The 16817-nt window shown below is 32.0% G+C and overlaps 1 long non-coding RNA gene across 1 annotated transcript; it reads right to left on the reverse strand.

Moving 5' to 3' along the window:
• Positions 1 to 14836: 14836 nt before the first annotated feature.
• On the reverse strand, positions 14837 to 16561 carry LOC130622848 (uncharacterized). The gene is made up of 3 exons (XR_008981104.1): positions 15663 to 16561; positions 15372 to 15497; positions 14837 to 15211 (listed from the first exon to the last, which is right to left on the reverse strand). It is a non-coding gene; the product is annotated as an uncharacterized LOC130622848 (long non-coding RNA).
• Positions 16562 to 16817: the final 256 nt, after the last annotated feature.

Below are 16817 nucleotides of genomic sequence, written 5' to 3' on the forward strand. Positions count from 1 at the left end.
GAGCTATCATTGTAAAATAGGATGCGGCGAATTCTGCCCCTACCTTCTTTATGACTTGACAGGTGTAAAATAGATATCTTTAAAAAACTGTATAAAAATTTTTGCTAGCAACATAACAAAATGTTATAATTGTGAAAGTAGTGGGATTACGGAGCAAATTGAGTATTAGTGGTTACGTATTTCAAAACAACGGTTAAGCTTCAGTAAGTAAATTTTTATTAGTCCATTAGTAGATTTATTCCTGCTATTGCATTTTCTTTATAGAAACAATGATAAAAGACCTAGAGGAGTCAGACATCGACTTTTTGATCATTTTGTTGAAGAGTTTAGTAATTGATTCTTATGCCATTGAGCCTAATAAATTATAACTCAATATTAACTAAGCCTGAAGTTGTGCTTTTTTATTTATTGTAATCCCTGTCTTAACTGCTTTAAAATTGGTTACAACTAAACTGTTGCTAATAATATAATATGTCAAGATATATTAACGAAAATACACTGCACCATTGTGATGATCCGTTCAAATGCCATTGAGCCTAATAAAGTATAACTCAAAAATAACGGATGAAACGAAACCATTGGAAGATGAATGTATATGTAAACTTTATATTAAGCCAGAAGTTATGCTTTTTCATTTATTGTAATCCCTGTTTTTTATTACTTTAATAGCTGTCGAAAAAGCAATTTCATATTCGGTTGAATCTTATGAATAGTGCTCAATGTTAATTAAGGCTTTTAAAATCCCGGGGGCATGCAAAACGTTGTAAATTAACTTCGAAAACGCCAACACCAAATGAAAAACAGTGTATAAATAAAAAAGGACTCTATGTTGGCATCAGGAAGTATTTGCGCAAAATTTCACGATTCCTTGACCTCACACAGCTGCCTGCGAAAGTAGTTCGAAGACATGCTCAAAGAGATGCAAGAATAAGGTAAATTTTCATTACCTTAACACATTTAAATGAGGATAGTTTGCTACGAGTAAATCAGTTTACTCATCAGTAAGTAATTAAGTTCTTCATATGCATAGACAATCATTGATTTGACTGCATAAACTAAACTAAAAGACTACATCTTCAACAGGACGGTCAATGATAGCAGTTCTTTGTATATAATGTACATAAAAACTGGCGATTTCATTCTGTATAAATATTCAGAAAAAAACAAAACAAATTCACATAGTTCGTGCGAAAATTCATTTAAGTAATTATCTTCGTCTTTCCATAAGATTATCAGTCATCCTCAAAATTATCTAATGATACCAAAACACATCTTTACTTCCACCAATACTAGCCATTTTGAATGATCGTGCACTATCAGGGTCAAGTGACGTACATTTGAAGATCGAGCGAGTATCATTATGCCGAGACAAACTCTTCCGTGGAATCGTTTTCCACAATTTTCAAGGGTGTTGCCGGAATAAAATTCGTAAGAAGGACAGTAAGTAAACCAACAAAGTTATATTGTTCTAAAGTCTCCCCCTGCAATTTGGCACCAAGACCAAAAGTTTTGTATTGTTGCCTCGTTTGATAGTGCATTTATACCCGAGGAATGCAATATTTCTTAAAAAAGGGACAAGGGCTGAAAAGAATGTGCTCGAATATTCATGAAAGCATAAATTTGTTGCAACATGTTCCTTTATAATTTATTTTCATTTCTAGGAGGCAACGTAAAATGTTTGAAAAGGTTGCTGAGCGCCGACGTAATTGGCAACAAGCTGCTAGCGAGAAACGTCGCCCTCAGCAGCCAAATCAGCTGTACTCATTGCAGCGTCAGCATGAACCGAAAAGTCTATTTCATCTTACAGCTTCTTGTCTGCGAATGTAGTTAAACAGTAAGTAAACTAGTTAAAATAAATGTGTAACAAATTTGATGATCCCTTGGGTGCAGCCTAGTGCCGCGAAATTCTGTCGGAAAGAGTTTGAAATTTGTAAAGGTAACGAAGACATGCTAAAAGAGGTGCAAGAATCAGGTAAACTTTCATTACCTTGACACGTTTGAAATGGCGGAGAACTATCATCCCAGCCGGCACAAGACGTTTTAAAGACGCCTTTTCTGGAGCTTTTTTGCGCATGAGATATGCGCGCACCCGAAATACGTCTTTTAAACGTCTTTAAAACGCATGTGTCAGACGCGCATTTTAAAGGCGTCTTTAATGCGTCTTTTTCAGGCACGGTCTTTTTCGTTTGTGATAAAAGACGTCTTTAAGACGTCTTTTTCGTGCATAATTAAGACGCGCATTTGAAAGACGCAAAAAAGATCGAATAAAGACCGGTTTTTATTCGTGATATAATTGGTCTACTATTTCTCCGCGGGTAACATGTTTAATTACTTCTTTCATGTAAAAATGATAATGCCAATAAAAAAAATATATCTCACAATAACTTGATTTTAAAAATTTGTATTGTATTAAAATAGCAGGGTAAATCTGTATTTATCATTCAAAAGAGTGATTAAAAAGTAAAAACCTTAACTATTACCCCCGTCTGTACAATTTTAAATGTCTGAAGTGGCGGTAACTTTTAAACAAAACCAAGTCGAGAAAGGAAACCGGTTGGTTGCAGAAAGTAAGTTAAAATTGTTTTTGTTTTTATTTGCATTATTCATCAAATGAGTTTCGGCAATATGGTAGCCCGATATAGAGCTGAGGCTTGTTTCTTCTTAAAATTGATCGTGTTTTTTCATGAGCACCAAAAAAGTTATCTTTTTATTTTGTGAAGCGAGTTTGGGGACTAAGAGCTATGGATCGTATGCAGTTAAGGTCATGTATATATATTTATTTTATTGTTTACTTTTTTTACTGTTAAAGCTAGTAGCTATGCTAGCTGCAACCCTGGAAAAATAGTGAAAAATATTTTTTTCCAGGGTTGTAGCTAGGTGTTTCTAGCCAGCTGGTGTAGCCATAAGTCTCATAGAGCTAAGTTTTACGTGCTATCTAAAGAGAAAATAGCTAGTCACAAAAGTTTATAGTTATACCAGCTAGCTAGCTAGCAAACATTTATAAGCCTTTTACACCCAAAAGCCACCACACCACCCACACACAAACCCTGTTGATTCTGCGTGACTTGTACAATTGAATTTTTAAATTAAACAAAAGTATTTACATCACAAAAAGTACCTGTGTTTTAACAAAATTTCCAAATTAAGATTATTTGAAAGTCATACAAAATACAGAGAAGTATTTGTGACATCTTGCAGCTATTTCTTACGGCAAAATGACATATACTTTGCCGGTCACAGACACGTTTCTGTAACTTGACCTGAACTAAAAGCTGACGTTTCTTAAAAATTATTTAACTAAATATTTTATTAAGAACATTGATGAATAAATCTTAACATCTTAAATAAGTTTTGTAACTATGACTTTAGAGTGGATCTGTCTGTCCTTAATGGAAATTGTAAAGCTAGTTTAAATTTTATCCACAGGCTAGCTATATTTTTAACTAACATTACATCAATTTTAGCTAAGCATTAAATTTATTTCAGAAATGGATAAGTCAAAGAGGCGGAATGAACGACGGAGGTTGCAGCAAAAAGTTGAGGAGTTTTTAAGGCAGGAGGATAGCGAAAGTAGTAATGACATGTTAGATGATACATCAGAAATTGAAAGTCAACCACAATTTGATAGCTCCCCAGACATGTCAGTTGACATAAACGAAGAAGAAAGTTCCGCATCTTCCTTGTTTTCTTTTGAAGAGGATGTTGTAGAGCCAACTTTACAAGATAATCTTGCTAGCTGGGCCACTAAGTACCAATTAGGTAGAGATTCCCTTAATGACCTTCTATTCATTTTAAGAAAATCAGGACTTGATCTTCCGAAAGACAGCCGAACTTTGCTCAAAACCCCTCGAACTGTAAAAAATGTTGTTTTTAATGGTACGAACAGCTACTGTTATTTAGGAATTAAAAGTTCATTAATTCAAGCTGTCACATTTATCAATGATCAAATCGATACACTTGAATTGCTGGTTAATATTGATGGAGTCCCATTGTGTAAGTCAACAAACTCTCAGTTCTGGCCAATTCTTGGTTCTGTTAAGGATACCAGTTATGTCTTCCCTATCGCTTTGTTTTATGGGAACACAAAACCTACATCTGTTCGTGAATTTCTTTCTGACTTTATCAATGAAGTTGAAAACTTAACACGTGATGGTGTAAATTTTGAAAATCAACATTTTACATTTGTTATCAAAGCCATAATCTGTGATGCTCCAGCCAGATCATTTCTAAAGTGTACAATAGGTCACACTGGTTATTATTCTTGTGAACGATGTTGTGCTAAAGGTGTAAGGTTGGAACACAGAATTGTTTTTAATGATTTTAATGATGCTGACCTGCGTACCAACCATGATTTTTCTAGATTTATCTTTGAAGGTACTCATCAAAAAGAACGATCGCCCTTAGTAGATATTGGTTTTGATTGTGTTAATGATTTTCCCTTAGATTACATGCACCTGGTGTTACTTGGAGTTTTAAAACGTGTTCTTACTTTTTTATTGAAAGGGCCAAATCTCTGTCGTATTTCACACCAGCAATCAAATATTTTATCAGAAAGGTTAGTTAGCTACAATGGAAAAATGCCATCTAATTTTAATCGCCAGCCAAGAGGATTACAAGATCTTTGTTATTGGAAAGCTACTGAATATCGTCAGTTTTTGCTATACCTTGGTCCAGTTGTACTTAAGGGTGTTATCGATGCAAAGGTTTACGAACATTTTCTGGCTTTGCATGTGTCCATGTCAATTTTGTTAAATGCTAGTGCTGTTTTAGATTCAGATCTTGCTCAGTATGCCAAAGATCTGTTGTCCTGGTTTGTTCGTAATGCTGCTTTTGTTTATGGAAAGTTGTTTAATGTATACAACGTTCATGCCTTAATTCATTTGGCTGATGATGTCATTCATCATAAATGTTCTTTAGAAGTTATTTCTGCATTTAAGTTCGAAAATTACATGCAAAGTTTGAAAAAAATGGTTCGAAATAGCAACAATCCCATTGTTCAGGTGGTGAAACGTCTTGCTGAAAAGAAGTCTTCTGAAACATCTACTCAGTGCAATAAAATTTTCAAGGAAAATGGTAAAGACGTATTTTTTCTCTCAAATGAAGGTGACATTTGCGAGATTAAAAATTTTGTTGATGGTGATAAGTATCAGTGTATCATTTTTAAATCCAGCATGCTTGAACCTTTTTATGAAACACCAATCGATTCACGAAAACTTGGGATCTACTACACTCGAGGTTTTAGTCATATAGGGAAAGTTTGGAAGATTTTAACACACACACAAGTTGAAAAGAAACTTTTAATGTTGCCTTATAAAGATGGTCGTGTATATTTTCCATTACTTCATGACATCCAGGGAAATAGGTTTTAAATAGTTGTTATACCTTTCACAGTTATTAGCATTTTGGTTAGGCTGTTTTTAGCATAGCAGAACTCTGTTTAATTCAATTTTCATCCTCTCTTAATCGAAAATGTCGAAATTTGCTTTTACTGAAATATGACATCACAATTTATGCAGTATAATTAAATATCTTTAGATGTGAATATCTTGAGAAGGAGAGGAGCTTTATAAAAAATTTAAAAAGACTTGTTAACCAACTTTTTACGTTCCATAATATAAGTCCAACAACATTTTATACCTCGGGTCCCCCTTTAATCTCTTATCTTTTTTGATAAATTGACTTTGAAAATCTCACTTACAAGGAGGGCATGAAGTTTCTTTATGTTCTAGTATATATATAGCAAAATAAGATGCGGCAAATTCTGCCCCTACCTTCTTTATGACTTGACAGGTGTAAAATAGATATATTTAAAAAACTGTATGAAAATTTTTGCTAGCAACATAGGAAAATGTTATTAAAAAATTGTGAAAGTAGTGGGATTTAAAATTGGTTAAAACTGTTGCTAAGATAGATTGCACAAAAAAAAAATTAAAATTGGTTAAAACTGTTGCTAATAATATAATATGTCAATATTCTTTATTTCTTTAGGATAGAAAAAGGGGTAAGTACAACACCTATATTAACACGTAGAATTACACGATATATTAACGAAAATACACTGCACCATTGTGATGATCCGTTCAAATGCCATCGAGCCTAATAAAGTATAACTCAAAAATAACGGATGAAACGAAACCATTGGAAGATAAATGTATATGTAAACTTTATATTAAGCCAGAAGTTATGCTTTTTCATTTATTGTAATCCCTGTTTTTTATTTCTTTAATAGCTGTCGAAATTATTCTTTATAGCGTTAAACAATTTCATATTCGGTTAAATCTTATGAATAGTGCTCAATTTATCTTGAAAACATGTTTATTAACTTATTATCCCATAGCAAAGTTCTCTTCTGTCTTTCTGATTTATCGAAATTGTTTTAAAAAGCTGTAGTTATTGTGGCGTGAGCTTGAATCAATTGCAAAAGCTGCAAATTCATATCATATGATTTATTAATTCAGAAATTATCACATAGCCAAGTTCTCTTCTCTGTCTTAAGTCTTAGCTACTAATTACGAAACACCACAAAAAGGCTTTTAAAGATATAGAAAGAAAGATACAGGAATATTAATGTTAATTAAAGCTTTTAAAATCCCGTGGGCATGCAAAACGTTGTAAATTAACTTCGAAAACGCCAACACTAAATGAAAAACAGTGTATAAATAAAAAAAGGAAGTATTTGCGCGAAATTTCACGATTCCTTGACCTCACACAGCTGCCTGCGAAAGTAGTTAAACAGTAAGTAAAGTAGTTAAAATCAGTGGTAAGAAACTTTATGATCTCCTCGGTGCGACATAGTGCCGCGAAATTCTGTCGTAAAAAGATTACAAAATAAGAGTTTGTAATTATAGTTTCTTTCGTACTTATTGTATAGGTAACGTAGACATGCTCAAAGAGATACAAGAATAAGGTAAATTTTCATTACCTTGACACATTTAAATTGAGGACTTGTCTTAATTGAATATACTCACATCAACAGTAATCAAGTTCTTCATATGCATAGACAATCATTGGAGAGTTTCATTACCCTTAATATACTAAGCTTTTTGGTCCTTTAAAATAGGATGCTGTGAGTTCATGAAATGCATGTAAGTGATACCAAACAACAACAACAACAAAAAAATGCAAAATGTATTATGTCCCACAAAATCAAAAGGCGTCTAACAACCGTTACTTAAAAAGTGAAATCTGCTAAAATTTATACTTGCTTTGACATGCCAGAAGTACAACAGGGAAAAAAGTATATCAGAGCGCTCTTTGTCTCTTTTATAACGGGATGGCAGAAAGATAAAAAAAAATGCATTGGGATCGAGGTTGCTCACAATCTACATTATTCTATGTGTATAACCGCTGAAACAAAACGTCTAAAAATATACGCATGTGCAACAAAATATAAGTAAATAAATAAAATTGTAAGATAAAAATGGAAATGTCCAACAAAATCAAATGTCTAGCAACCGTTTATAGAAAGCGAAATACGCTAAAACTGTGTACTTGCTTTGCCATTCGATAACTCAAAATATAAGAAATTAATAGTTAAAACACAAGAAAAAGAAATATAAAAACTTGGCATATTGTATATCTAGTGAAATATTCAAAAAAAATTATAATCTAGAAAATCACGCATAAAATCAAAGAAGATAACAATGCAGTGTTTTCGGATGTAAACATTGATTTAAGTTTAGGATTTAGGTTTAGTTATTTTATAACGACATCAAGACTGAACTAAACAGTTTGTAGTGTTAAAAACAGTAACAACGGGAAAAGTACATTTACAGTTTTATGTAAATTCTTCTCTATGATATGCACCGTGTATTTTATAAGAATTATTCCGTTTTAGCCTCAGTGTTCTTAACTTTTTGACAAATACTATCTTCATTATTCTGAATATATTCTTAGCATGTCCATGTCCTGAACATATATAATGCCTTAATAAAATAAAGCTTGCTACAGCCATTGGAAAATTGTTTTTATATTTATAACAAACAATCGAGGTAGGACATATTTTGAAGATATTCTTAACTGACCCTGGGTATATTCTTACAAAAAAGAATATGTTCAGGCGCAAGACATATTTCACGGATCTAAAAGAATAAAAGCTTTGATGTTCTTATCTATTCTTGCTCTTAACCTAAGTTCCTTACCTTCGAAACGTGTATCGTCTACAAACGTATGCAAAATATTGTTTTTGTTTGGACTTTAGCATGATATTGTCAACAGCTGGACCTCACTGTATGCAGGCGCTTCTTTCCATTTCCCTTTTGTTGAACTTCTTCTTTCATGGTGAAGATTCTAGGGAAATAATGAGTTTTAAAATAGCGCGTAATTAGATGCCTCTTAGTGTTAAAAAATTTACTAGTTAATTTAAAGCCTATAATTAAAGTTTAAGTATATAGTTTTCCAGCAATCGCAATAAAAAGCACACGCGCACGCATATTTCGTTCTCCTTGTTTGATCGACGCAAAAGAACCCCTAATGTAAAGTTCATTAAAATTACTGACTTGGTAATCATCTTTTCAGGAAATGTCAATGAATTTTAGAAATATGTAATCCAATAGTACTTATTCTTAGTTACATCTACGTAATTTGGAGCAAGTAGAAATGTGCGAGTTACTCACCTCTACGAGTATTGCCATGTTACTTCATATGTTGACGCTCATCTCAATTTCTTTGTAGAAAAAGTTTTGTAGCTAACCAATAAGTTTTCTTTCTTCTCGAATCATAGTTGAATTTTTCAGAACAAGAAATCTTTCTGTCAATTCTTCAAATACTTTTCATATAAAATACACGAAAATCTTGAGAATTAGAAAACTTCGTAACAAGTTGTCATATATAACTAGACTAAGGGTATTTTACAATATGTTAGTAACGAACAAATTATTTTACCACTAGTCGATAAAGCCCGTGGAAAAATCCACAAAAAAATTATTTGTAACCTTGATTTCACGTTGCCTCTATTCTGTAGAGCTCTAACTTCTGATCAAAATGATGTTTAAAATCATTTGCTTTTGATGAACAGTTAAGGAAATATAAGGTGTTTAAAATTTTGCTGACGTCAGCAAAGACCTGCGAAAAGACAAAAATTACTTTTTTAGATATTTGCATACCCGTTGCCTATCGTATAGATCTACGAACGCTGATAACATCAGGTACTTTTGACAAACGGTTGCAGAAATATTGGGGTTTAAAGGTTTTTTGATGACGTCATCAAACCGTCTATTCCGAAACGGATTGGGGAACCAGGTTTTGGAAAATTACTTAAGTTAGTATTAGGTGCTCCCTAGTTACCTACGCGGTGAAAAATCATTGAATGGCTTCATTAATTTAATATAGGATATGACGTTAAAATAGTGTTATTGACGTCGCGCCGTAACGTCAGAAAACTTAACATATCAGGCATGCATTTTTCGGCAACATCAATTTCAATTAGGTTTTCGCTATCAGCAACTAGTAGAGAAATTCCGACTTGAAGGTGTTTTTTTCTAGTGCATTGCTTACAAGTCGATATTGGCTTTTTCAAGAATCATCAGCTATTAAAAATTTTCATCCGTTGTTATTTTTCTTCATATCGACGACGTTTTCATTCGATGGCAATTTCACGAATTATCAGCTTGGTTAAAGCTTTATCCGTTTTTATTTTTCTTTATATCGACGACGTTTCCCTTCGTATTTGTATGCAGACTTCACTATTCTGTTCTTCTAACTTGAGCTATTTGAAACCTGATTAAGGATCAAAGATACTATGATGCTCTCACATTATTTTCCAATTTTTGAATTATTATTAAAAATTATTAGGTAATCTAGCCAGTAGTACTAACCAACATCCCACTAGATACTGGGTTGAAACTTTTCCCGCTGGCTAGATTCTTCGATTATTTTTCTGCATTTTTTATTAGGACTATCAAAAACAGCTATCTACAAAAAAGTTATCTACAAAAAATGTTTTTCACTTTACACAATTTCAATTTAATTAGATCAAATTACACATATGTTAAGCTCCGTCACCACCACCACCAACAGTTTCGAATTAGTAAAGAAGTATTATATTTATAATTTCGTGATAACTTATTCCGGAATTATAAAAACTTTCATAGATGTATAGCAACACAGCCACAAGCACAAAAATTATAAGAGCAAATTGATAGTATTCTAAGTCATATTTTTCTTTCATAACTTTGAATAAGTTTTCTAATGTGTTAAGCACCACCGCCAGCACATTTCCCTAATTAGCAAGATACAATATGTTCTGTATTTTCTCTGATAATGTAAAAATAACCTTATTCGTCTTATTGAATATGCTTAATATATTTTCGTGCGATGCTTTGTTTGCTATTCCAACATTATTATCCAATTTTGGCAAAATATTTTAGAATTAATAGGTAATCTAGTCAGCAGTACTAACCAACATCCGAGTAAATACTGGGTTGAACCTTTCCACGCTGGTTAGGAGCTTCGATAATCTCGCTGAATTTTTTATTAAGCTATGAATTAACAAATATCTATAAAACTCTTTCAAAAAAAAGGTAAGCACAAAATTTTCTAATTGACAAAATAGTAATACAATGAGACATTTCCTTTAATAATTTGAGAACAATTTAATTAAGAATTACGAAAACTTGTATAGATGTTAAGCACTGCAACGATCGGCACAATATTATAATAAGCCAATTAATTTTACGCTAGGTAAAATTTTTTTAAAAAAATTTAAAATGATTTCTTTGATTTTAAAATTGAATCAATAAACACAATGTTACGCATCACCACCACCACCAAAATGTTCATATTAGCAAAGTAGAAATTCATTGAGATATACCACTTCAACATCTGAATACAATTTAATTGCGAAACACGAAAACTTGATAGATGTTAAGCACTGCAATCACCAGCACAAAGTTATAATAAGCAAATAAATAGTATTCTAGCTACAATTTTGTTTCTAAATTTAACATTATTTCTCTGATTTTGGGATTAAAAGACAACGCATATGTTAAGCACCACCACCACCACCAAAATTTTCATATCAGCAAAGTAGAAATTCATTGAGATATTTCAGTTCAACATCTGAATACAACTTAACTGGGCAATGCGAAAACTTGCATTGATATTAAGCACTGCAATCACCAGCACAAAATTATAATAAGCAAATCGTTTATATTTAAAGTGATGTTTTGCGTTTACTTGTGGTAGATACAGATAATTTTCGGATTTTTAAATTTGATAACACAACACAATATCAATGTTATCAAATTTAAAAATCCGAAAATTATCTCAAATATCTCAATGTATTTTACACATATTTTAAGCACCACCAGAGCCACTAAAAGTTTCTAATTAGGAAAGCAGCATTCATTAGGATATTTTAATTCAACATCTGAAAACAATTCAGTCTAGAATTACAAAAATTGCATTGATGTACAGCACCACAACGAATGGCACAAAATTATAAAAAGGAAATTATTAGTATTCTAAGAATTACAAAAAATTGCATTGATGTATAGCACCACAACGAATGGCACAAAATTATAAAAAGGAAATTATTACTATTCTACGTAAAGTTTTATTTCCAAATTTAAATTTAATGTTTATTCCTCGACTTCAGAATTAGATAAATTAAGACATGTTACGCACCGTTGCCGCCACTACCACTAAAAGCTTTCAATTAGTAACATAGGATTGTACTGTAAATTTGTTGCTAATCTTAGATCATTTCATTGATTTTAGAATTAGATAATATGGAGTATGTTTTGAGCACATAAAATATTCAAATATTTTGTTTTATAATCGTAAGAAAATATGTTGTGGAATCCAAATTATACGTAACATTTTTTCTGACTTTTAAATTTGATAAAAGTAGTGTGTTTTGAAAAGGATGGGTTGACCTAGCTTGTATTTCGCATTTTTTCAGAGAAAAGAACCATCCTGTTTGGAAAGCCGATTTTTGGCCTGGCTCAGTATCTCCAATCACAGATAAACCTTCGGTGCTACACCCCCATCAGCGAAAATATTTAATTAGCAAGTTAGTGGATCTAATGTGGTTTTCCGAATTTGGAGTTGTGTTTTGGAATTAGCATGTAAATGGTAACCAACATCCCAGTAAATACTGTGTTTCCACGCTGGCTAAAAAATTATGGCTAATTAAAAAAAATTACTTCTGCATTGCTTGGCAAAGCAGTTATGTGAAAATCAGTTTGTAGGCGCTTTTTTAGAATGGCCAAACAATACAACTTTGCCAGGTCTAAATAGGTCTAAACAATCGAAGAACTGGGCATGCTGACATCAAGAAAAATTAGTACCGTTTAAGATTTTGGATCCAGTAAAATAGCCTAACATCCTAGTTCTAACTTAGCTGAAGCTCGAACTACGTGTTACTTAAAAAAAACGGCTTCTTAATTGCTTGTGGTTAGGAAATTGATTATTTTTTTCTACTTTCCACATTTCCGTGATTTTAACTTCACAACTTCCGATGGTTTTCGCAATAGGAGTGTTAAAATGTAACAAACAGCAACGGCGAAATTTATCGCAGACTTGCAACTACTCTGAAGCTTTTTGACCTAAAATTGATAAAAGAATAAGAAATAGAGGCAATAAATATGGAAAATGTTGGACAGATGCAAAAAGAGTATTGGAATTATTTTGTATGAAAATAAAATTAGTTTTTCAATTTTTTTATGAGCTTGATATGGTTTACAGGAAATGATATTGATTTTCTATCTTACATTTTGCTGATGCTGTCACGATTATTTTAATGAGATAAGGTCTAAATAAATAGTCCGATTTGAAACTTTCTTTCTTTAGCTAAATACGTCAGATTGATAAACAAAGAGAATACTTACGTCCTGATAGCGCAATGTAGTAATCAATATCTGCTCACTGCTATGTAATACAATTATCGATTTTCACTTGCTTAACCACAAAATCGCTTCCAATTTCGCGTTCAAACCAATCTTGCAAAATTAAACGAGGCCTATATTACCCATTTGGATCATATGCCCACAATTTAGTACATTTATCGACTTTCGTTTGACAGACAAATTGATTTTCATTTTACGTTCTAACCAAGCTTTTAAAATCGTACTTGGACTAAATTATCCATTGATGATATGCTCACAACTCCGTACAATTATCGACTTTCGTACAAAATTGATTTCCAAATTAGAATTATAAAACATAGTAAAATCATAAAGTATATGCTACCTCATAAAATTTCATTAATACAATTAATAACCCTTTAAATAGTAGGCTTTATGATATCTTGGATTCTAACAGTAAGAATTTATAAAATAGTGGCATGTCATTTAGACAATGAAACATGCCTTCCAGTTGTAGAGTTTATGTATAAAATTAGATAATCAAAGTTAAATAAGTATTTTTGTTAACTGCTTAATAATAAAAAAAGGTGGCTGTACAGGTATCTGTATTAGTTTGAAAACATATTCAATCAAATTCTTCCCAATTGTAATTTCCTTAAGTAATTTAGGGAATTCTTAGAAGAATAAGAAAATTATTCATTTCTACATCATTTGTACGTATGAATCAAAACCAGGAAAAGATGTAATGAAATGATGGATGAAAAATTCATTAAAGCCTAAGCTACACCTCAAACTAACTCTCTCGATGCACTATGTATATATTTTACTAAATATAGTCTAGTTCTTTTCGTCCATAACAAGATGCTATCAATTCTCTACTATGAATTACACGTAAAAGTTAACAAAAGAGGAAAATATCGCGTCGTGTTTCTCATGTTGTCAGCAGAACAATTTGCGTAAGAGGCATTTCCAATAGCTTATGATATCGCATATTAGCAGCAACTAATAAACAAGAAGAAAAATAATACACTTTTAAAAATGATTCAGTCAATGCGCAATTAAAAGTGTGTAAACAAATGTTTGTATTCACAGTATTTCTGCATTGACAGATTGCCATTTCAAAAAAGAATTTATTTGTCAAAATAAATAAAACGTTGGAAAGCATTTAATAGCTGCAATTACATGATTAGATGCGAAAATATGAGCACACAATTAAAGATATTAGCACTTTGTACAATTAAAAACATAAAATCTCTTCTCAAAAACACATTGTCTTTTCTGGAAACCATTGAAATTGTAATCTTCTTCACAAATCGTTGAAAATAACCATTAGTTTCTTGTTGTCGTTTTATGTTTTTTCTTCGGCCTATAATCATAAACATTCATTAGAAGTGTATGAAATTTTCACTGGCAACAAATTATATTCATTTCTTTGACCAAATATAAATTCATGCTTTATTTCAGACAATAAAAACACAAACGACGTGTAGATTTCTATAATCCTTTAAAAAATTAATTTATTTTTTTGTCGATTGGAAAAATAAAATAAAAAAATAAAATAAATAAAAAAGAACTGTTCGAGAAATTTTTTTAGCTGTGTTTCACTATCGTTCACTCGTTATAAATGCAAAAATTAACCAAGTAAACTCTAGCAGTTTACGTGCCGTTAAAAAATCTGGATAGCCTAACCTTAGATCTAAATAGGTAAAAAATAGTTTTTTCTTACCTACAAGATAATGTTTTTCGTTAGCCAACATTAACTAAATCACATAATCAACGATAATCGAAAACTCGCCGCATATATTTATTGATCCAATCTTTATATGTTTAGGATTGTTTATACCTCTTTGACTATCACATTCGTTTATTTTGAGATCAAGATGAAGTCAAATTACCGTAACAGCCGTGTGCAATTTTTGTTCAATAATTGCAATGATACCACGTACTCTGAGAAAGAAGCAAAATACATTGACAGGTTGCACCACAGCTAGTTACTACTAAAGAGTAAATTGTTTCTTGTTACGTTGAGTTGAGATAGGCATAGGATTGATATATTTGGCAATTGTCTAATTATGCGGTTGCTGTGTTTGCAAATATTCAGTAACTCAAATAGAAGATCCATATGCACAAGAACTCATGCAGGTCTAATATTGGCCTTGTGATATAGCGTTTGCCTTTAGTGGGGAAGGCATTGGGTTCAGACTCCAGCCGAGCCATGGCAGAGAATATAAACGTGCGAATCGATTTATTTTGCTTAACGTTCAGCATGAAAATAGTATTGATATCTTAGGCGGTTGTCGAGTTAAGCGACTGTGTGCTTGCACGCCTTTCGTAGCTCAACATTGATTTTCCAGTAATAATATATTTGACAAGAGTTTGTTACATCAGCCGACTGGAATGGTAATCTAATAAAACAAAAGTACAGTTAGGAATACAAATTTAATTTAGAAACGCGCCACGTCTAATAACGCATTCTTTTCTGACGATAAAGTCTTTTGTAGGTTTAAAAAAAGCTATTCATGATACGCAAGTGCAACAAGTGTACAATGTTAAAAAAAATGTTACCTTTACATTTTATGGATAGGACCAATGTGCGCGGATTTTAAATGTTGTTTATTCTTCTTCAAAAGCATTTTTATAACTGCCAGTCATCCAACACATTGTGATGTACTCAAGTGTATTTTTGCTGATCTAAACATTTTTTTTTAATAAAATATAAACTACAACATTTTAACTACAAATAATAGAAAAAAAGCAAAGCAAACTGAGGAGTAAGTGTCAATTATAAAATGGAAAATGCAAGTCAAGTTTAGAAAATACAGAAGTTTTGCAGAATGTATATAGTAGAAGAGTTACCTTTAATTGAAGAACAATATCCGCTACCATGAGCTTGTTGGAAATGCGTCGTTTCAATTAAAAAAACATATTTGACAACATGAGTGGCAAAATGTCCACTGTTTTTTTTTTGATGGCATTGTGATAGGCAGGTGCCTGAAAGCCTTTAAATGACTGTTTGTCATTTATAAAACTACACTTCTACTATAAACTATATTAAATGTATATATTATATTTTTTTTTATTTAGAAACGTTAAGCTGACTATTATTGATTACTATTCTATGAAAACTGATTTCATTTGCAACTGTGAAATGGTAGACTTCCAAAATAGAGAAAGTGATCTTTCTGGCTTAATTTAATCAAAGAAATTTTGTATGATTGTTACGTACAAAGAAATTTTGTGATAATTCTTTCACTTCCAGTTACCTCCATCCTTTTTTTAAATGCTATCCCAGCTATACCCCTATCCCACCTACACCCCTACCCTATCCTACATCTCTACCCTACCCTTTCGACCTCTAAACATATTTCACCGCACGCCACTCTACCCCTATCTCACCACATGTTACTCTGCTCTACTAAATCCCATTCCAATATATAATGACACGATAATATTTGAAATTCATGCTATAATATTTTGAGCTTCTATTTTTATTTTTTTTAAATAATAAAAGAAATTTTTTATGATTGTTACGTACAAAGAAATTTTGTGACGTTATAATTTCTTCACTTCCCGTATCTCCACATTTACCTCAAATCCTACCCCACATATACCCCTAACCTTCCTCCTACTCTATCCTACCCTACCCAGCTCCGAACCTATCACACCGGACGTCACTCTACTCCAATCTCACCACACATCGCTCTACTCTAACTAAATCATATTTCAACATATAACATAAGACAAAAATATTTTAAATATATAATATTTGTCGTATATAACTTGAGTTTTTGGTGATAAAACACAACGAAATACGCTTTTTTGACAGCAGAATTAACTGGTAAGCAAACGAGGAGATGAAATTCACTCGCGCTAAAACATCTGAAGAGATAAATGCATTTATAAAAAGCAGAGGAGATGGAATTCACTCGTGATAAAAACGACCGAGGAGATAAGTATGGAATTCACTCTGGACAATCAAAAAAGGCATAGAAGGGATAAAAACCTATTAAT

The sequence above is a fragment of the Hydractinia symbiolongicarpus genome, chromosome 13 (assembly GCF_029227915.1).
Source record: "Hydractinia symbiolongicarpus strain clone_291-10 chromosome 13, HSymV2.1, whole genome shotgun sequence".
Taxonomy (NCBI): domain Eukaryota; kingdom Metazoa; phylum Cnidaria; class Hydrozoa; order Anthoathecata; family Hydractiniidae; genus Hydractinia; species Hydractinia symbiolongicarpus.